The sequence below is a fragment of the Arvicanthis niloticus genome, chromosome 21, assembly GCF_011762505.2.
Source record: "Arvicanthis niloticus isolate mArvNil1 chromosome 21, mArvNil1.pat.X, whole genome shotgun sequence".
In the NCBI taxonomy this organism is placed as follows: domain Eukaryota; kingdom Metazoa; phylum Chordata; class Mammalia; order Rodentia; family Muridae; genus Arvicanthis; species Arvicanthis niloticus.
The window spans coordinates 18845871-18852339 of NC_047678.1; positions in this window are offsets into that span (position 1 = coordinate 18845871).

The following is a 6469-nucleotide window of genomic DNA, read 5'->3' on the forward strand; positions in this document are numbered from 1 at the left end:
GCCAAGCTTCGTACTGCTATGACCTGGTTCCTGATATGCAGTACTTAGGTGATTCTTGTTACTGCAACCAGCCGCAGGTGATCCCCACTAGAATAGATGAAGTCCATCTGGCTGGAGTGACAAGTCTCCCCTTGGCAGGCGAGGTCCAGGTCTCTAGACATAGGCACTGGCCAGACGACAGGGCCTGTTGAGATCTGCCCACTGTTAGGTTTCACCCACATACATTAATTACTAACCTGGAGTCCTGGTCTTGTTCCAGCAAACAAAAATCTTTCTGTGCTGTGCTGCTGAGGACTCAGAGGTATGATGGGAGCCTCTCTGTGGCCACGAGGTGAAGATCTAGGGCTCAGTCAGGTTAGTTGCCTGGAGACAAGAGGCTATGCACTCTGCTTGAGTTGTATGTTGATAGCCTGGGCTTACTTCCCTCTTGTTCCGCAATGTGCAAAGTATCTCGTTGTATTACATTCCTCAGTCTGGGGAGGAATAGCAGGGCCAACTTTTCTTCCTGCCCTCTCCGGTGTGCCTTTTCTTGTAGTGCTAAAAACAATCACAGTGATCTTAGCTTATATCAAAGTTGTTGTGTGTATGAATACAAGCTCATGTTTCTGTGAGAGGACAATCACTCAAGGGCCCGTCATCTGTGTCTTACAGGAATTTCTGTTCTTAAATACGGTCTCCCCGTTTCCTCCAGGATGGGGTACAGGTAACTTATTACCACCAAGCCCAAGGCTAAGCTATACTTATCTGTTTTCCCTGAAGATTCTGGTTTTCCTACATCCAGTGATATTCCGTCTTCGAGCAACCAACTCCAGCTCAGGGTCAGAGAAATACCTTGATTCCCATGTTCGAACGCTGAGCTTGAAGGACACTTTTACATCCCTGTCTTCTACTGGACATCAGCTTTCTTACAACTGAATCTCGCTCACAGTGTCCTCAGCCTCCTGGGAACCAGGAGAATGGTCCACAAGGGTTTGCTAAAAGGGTCCATGTCCTGTAGTTTTGACAAGTCCTGAGTTCTCCCGACATTAAGCTTATAAACATGTGCCCAGCTCCTGACGCATGAAATAGAGAAGAATCTAATGGAATAGTTACTGCCACCAAGCCAACAGTCTTGCTAAGGGAGCCAGATCAGGTGGTAAGTCCTGGCTTTCACAGGAGTGTATACACAGGCATGCGCCTGTGAAATCACAGGAGCGTATACACATACATGCACATATAAACGTGCACACATGCAAATGCCACACACATGCACACAAATAAACAACAAACAAACAAACAAGTTGTTGATGGGTCCAAGAGAAGGAGGAGAATTTACCATAAAGGATACAGGAAAATAAGGCTTAGCTGTAAAGGCAATAAGGGAAAACCCACCCAACATAGAAAACAAATGACAAATGGAGGGAAGGCTTTGGAGAGCATGCTATAGTTTGACGGCAAAAAGTCTTCACTGACAAGGGATGTGAGCAAACTAGAGTTTACAGAGGACATATGTGTCAGATTCCTTAAGCCTCCCTAGTGAGGGTGGTACCTCTGAGACACCAAGTGGTTTACCTGCAATCAGACAGGTTACATGAGTCTAGGGTCTAAACCCACTCTAAATCTGAAACCCAACTCTGTCCATTCCATGTGATTCTGTCGGCTACAAGACAGAGCAGAAAGGTCCGAGACAAGGAATGATCATGTGCTATTTGGGAGATGGTCACTGTTTAAGTCTGAGCTCCTGGCCTGCTTCTCTTCTTTTCAGATGCCTGGACACTCTGCTGCCTGTCTAAAGTCATGTTTGCCCTCTACTGCTTCTAAGGAGACACAATCCAGCCTGGGGCCTTAGGTTAACTCCATGCAATCTTGGCCCATCCCTCTGAGGCCAGCTCCTCCTGGCACGGGTCAGCGTGAGCAGATCTTTATTCACTCGGAGGAATGCCTCAGAGGACTCAGTCTCATGCATCCTAGAAATCGATGTGTGTCTGACTGGACGTCTCTCTTTCATCCCTTCATTGTATAACTCTACCCCTAGATCACAAAAATATCACTCTGGCAAGATTTGTTCTTTTAAAATCTAGTCAGAGCCTTACTAAGGTGCATTAATTCTTAACAGCTTATAGATTTTTTTTTCTGCTTAGAATATACGCCCTGTGTTTTCATTTGACATGGGATTCAGTTTCTGCTTCTATATTGATGGTGACTTGGGAGGCTTAATTCCTCTCTGTGACTCCCTTCTGTCAGCTTATTTATCAAATCCAGCAGGCTAGGGTCCCCATAGATCCTCACCTTACTGACAATAACAGACAATAACAGGTGGTTAAGATTTGGGGCTTCAGATTCAGACAGAGCTAGACACAAATTCAGATTCTAGTCAATCCCGGCATTCCACCCATGTGACTGGAACAATTTTAAAAAAAAAAAAAAAAAAAAAAAAGCCCTCTCCAAACATCCTGCCCCTATAACCTATGAAAACGAAGACACAATAGTCTTGTCGCACCCAGAATTCTATAGCTGTGTGTAATTAAAACACTTGGTATCTGAAAAGCACTTAACTTTGCACAGGGACTTCAGTCTTATTGCTTCTCATCTTTCTCCATCTCTCTTGCTCTTCCAAGGATCACTGCCTGCTCTTTCTCTGTCTTCCAAGGAGCCTTAAAAGCCCATCCCCATACCCTTTATTAGCTTAAAACGTTGACCACGTGACAGGTTTGCTTGTCTTTTTATCACTGGAATGGGGGTTTAAGTTCTTTCTTTGTTTCTTCCTTTCTTCTTCCTTCTTCTCCCTATCCTCCTCCTTCTCCTCTTCCTCTTCCTCCTTTCCTCCTCTTCTTACTTTTCCCTCTCATGTAGCCCAGGCTGGTCTTGAACTCATGGGAATCTTCCCATCTTGGCCTCCTGAATGTTCTGGCTATAGGAATAAGCCACCACACCCACTAGAGAGTTTTCTTGTTCCAAGACGTACAGGCAGAATAATGACCCTCTCGAAGGTACCAAGGAGCTAACCTTGAGACCTGCAAATGTGTCCCTGCTATGGTTGATAACCGAGCCCCTTCACAAGTCCCCAGTGCTTCTTTCTCCACCCTAACCACCACGGCCCAGGAGTACCGCTTGCTCCTACTTGTCCCACTGTACACACACAGGCATTGGCTTTCTGCTCTCTCAACCTTGGCACTTTTGGGCCTCCGAGAATTCGTTGTAAATCTCCACTGCTGTTCTTAGGGCTAGGGAATGAAGAAAGCCCAGTTAGGAGTATTCTCATCTATTGCAGGCTGCCATGAACAAGCCTGCCCCTTTATTCACTCTGCATGCTGGCTCTCCCCTGAACTCCCTCCTCCTCTCTTCTTTCCTTCCCTCTCCATGCTCATCCTCCCCTGGACCCTCTTGACACCTCCTTGATTCTACCTGACCTGAAGCTCCAGCAAGAGCCACCTCCTTTAAGGAGCTCTCTTCGATCCCCAGCCCCCGGGGGCCCCCACATCTCTGATGTTCTCTCTACCATTGTTCCTCCTCTGTGATTACACATCACAGGTAACCCCGAGTCACACAGAAGGGCACTTGAAACCAGCTCTACAGAATCCAGTGAACAGAAGGAGCATCAGCAGAGGGAGAGAGAGCCACAGAGGTACCCACAGCTTCCATGGATTACTTTGTATTCCAGTAAATCAAAACAGGTAGTCTGCCCTAAAGGTCCACACGTGCAACCTGACACAGCTACAAGACAGTCAGCAGCTATGACCCCTATAGTCTCAGATGTTTACATTCTTGTTTCCCCGGTTGGTACCATCCCCAGGAGGTGCTGTCTCATTGGAGGATGTATGGGCAGACTGTGTGGGAGGCAGGCTTTCAAATTTCAAAGTCTGCTCTTCACCTTCATCCCCAGTGCCCTCTGCTCTGGCTTCTGGATCCAGACATGTTTTCAGCCACTTCCCCAGAACCATTCCTGCCTGTGTGCTGTCATGCTCCCCACATAACAGCAAGGGACTCTTGTCATTCTAAGACAATAGTAAACCCTTTTATAAGTTGCCTTTGTTTTATCACAACAAGAGAAACCCTAACTCACTGGTTCTCAACCTTCCTAACACTGCGACCCTTTAATACACTTCCTCATGTTGTGGTGACCCCCAACCATCACATTATTTCGCTGCTACTTCATAACTGTAAGTTTGTTACTGTTATGAGTTGTAATGTAAATATCTGTGTTTTCCAATGGTCTTAGGCGACCCCTATGAAAGGGTCATTTGACCTGTAAATGACACAGGTCATTTGACCTATGGGTGGTGACCCTGATTACCACAGAAAGCCTCCTAGGAGATCTAGAAGAGCAGGGGCTTTTAGACCTACTTAAAGTGCTAGACAAAGAGACACACAGAGACAGTAAACTAACTGACTAGTGTGCTATGTGCTCAGAAAACCAGCCCAGAGTAAAGGTCAAGAGAACAGGAGATGGCCAAAGTGGTCAGGGAAAGGAGTGGCCAGATCTGTGTCCTCCCTGATGAATAGCAGAGACCTGGAGTAGCCTCTGTCCAGAACATAAGAAGCCACTCTGAACTCAGCAACAGACCAGGGCTCTCTGTCCCTACTGTGTGTCAAGCACTGACTGTTTGACCTACTAAAGACTAAATATGTCTTTTTAAAAAATTGTTTTTAGCACAGATCAGCGCCTAGGAACTTGTGGAATGAGGTATGAAATGCTTTCTTCTCTGTAAAGAACCATGCCTCCCCCAGCTAAATGACAAAAGGGCACCATCCCCTCAGGGTAGGGCAAGTGTCCTCTGGGAGAAAGGTTGGAGTTCTGGGAGAAAGCACTGGCTTTGACATAAACCATCTCAGAAGACTCATCTCAGAGCACAAAGGGAAGTGTCTGGGGCGGGCACAGGGGAAGGACTGTAGACCCCTTGGGGGTAGCTGAGGAACCATTTGCTCAGCATTCAAACCTCTACCCAACCCTCCATTCCAGTGTCAGGATGACGACGACACTGTGTGCCTTGGCTGCTCCTCATACAATGTCTTAGACTAGATGATTTGGGCCAAAGCAGGACCTATCCCTGTAAGTGACCGAAGAAGTGACATCTTATACTTGTGTTAGACAGGGCTGGGACAGGCAGTCTTGGCTGCCCAACCTGAGCGCTGCACTAACTGGAGAGGAGACACAGGGCCAGGATATAGATAACAACCCACAGCCTAAGCAAGCCAGAGCAGACAAAGGACAGATGAAGACCAAGGCTGTGATGGCCCTCAACCCTGATGATTTTTTTTTTTCTAACCCCAGAACTTGACATCTGGAGACATCTTTGCAGGACTTTAGGGAGCTGGGACCAGCAGTGCTACTGAAAATCTTAGATTTGTTTCAAATAGTACTGAGGGTAAGAGTCCCTGGTGTTCAGCAAGAGAGTCCCTGAGTGAGTGAGAGGGGCTAAAATTCCAACCTTTCTCCCAGAGGACACTTGCCCTACCCTTTCGTCATTTAGCTGGGGGAGGCATAGTTCTGCATACAGAAGAAAGCATACCATACCTCATTCCACAGGCTCCTAAGAGCTGATCTGTGCTAAAAAAAATTTTTTTTTCAAAAGAAATATTTAGTCTTTAGTAGGTCAAAAAGTCAGACACTGAATGTCATCTCTTTGTAGCACACAGGTGGCAGGGTGAGATGGGATAAAGGTCTTCACTGCCACTGTTGCCAATGGCAGCAAGGATCAGAAGCCACAGAACACGCCCACTCCCACCCCCACCCCATCCCGGACCCAGGCAAACCCGAGCTGAAGCTGGTAATGGAAGCCTACAAAAGCGATGGGGAGGCTTTCCATGCACAGGTATGGAAAGGGCCCAGAATATATTAACTGGAAAAAAAAAGTGCAGAATCGAGGCGCGGTCTGTGTTGTCCTTCTCTGGAAGAAGACAGAAACACACTATCCTGCAGAAGAGTGTCAGTTCACACCGGCAAAAAACCGCAAAAAGCCTAGGGTCTCTGACCACCGCGCATGGGTTCACCTGGAGTGTTTTCTTGTCCAATGCACATTTAATACCACCAACTTTGAGTTATTTCCTGCAAGAGCTGTGGGCAGTTGCTCTGCTCTTCATTCCCAGAGTTAAACAGACCAGCTTTTTAGGAACTGGCCAGGCCACTGATGCAGAGCTTTAGACAAAGGCCTGTAACTGGCCTCTTCCTTAATGACGCTAGCAAACCTGAAGGAGACCTGTTTTCAACACTCCAGAGGCTTTTGAAGGATTCCCAGGGGGCTACCGGTGAGAATTCCAGGCGGTTGAAAGACTCCCAAGGGAAGTGGGGAGGGGTACACAGAAACTAGGACCAAAAGCAACCCTTCCCCTTCCACACCTCCCCTTCCTAGGCTAGGGAGGTGAAAAGAGCAAATGGAAGGTCTGAACTGAAGGTGGCCAACAGCAGGAACAAACCTGGTCCCGCACCATCTTCATCCCCGCCCTCCCCCGTCCCCCGCCCCCTGCTCCCCGCCCCCCCCCGCCCCTATCC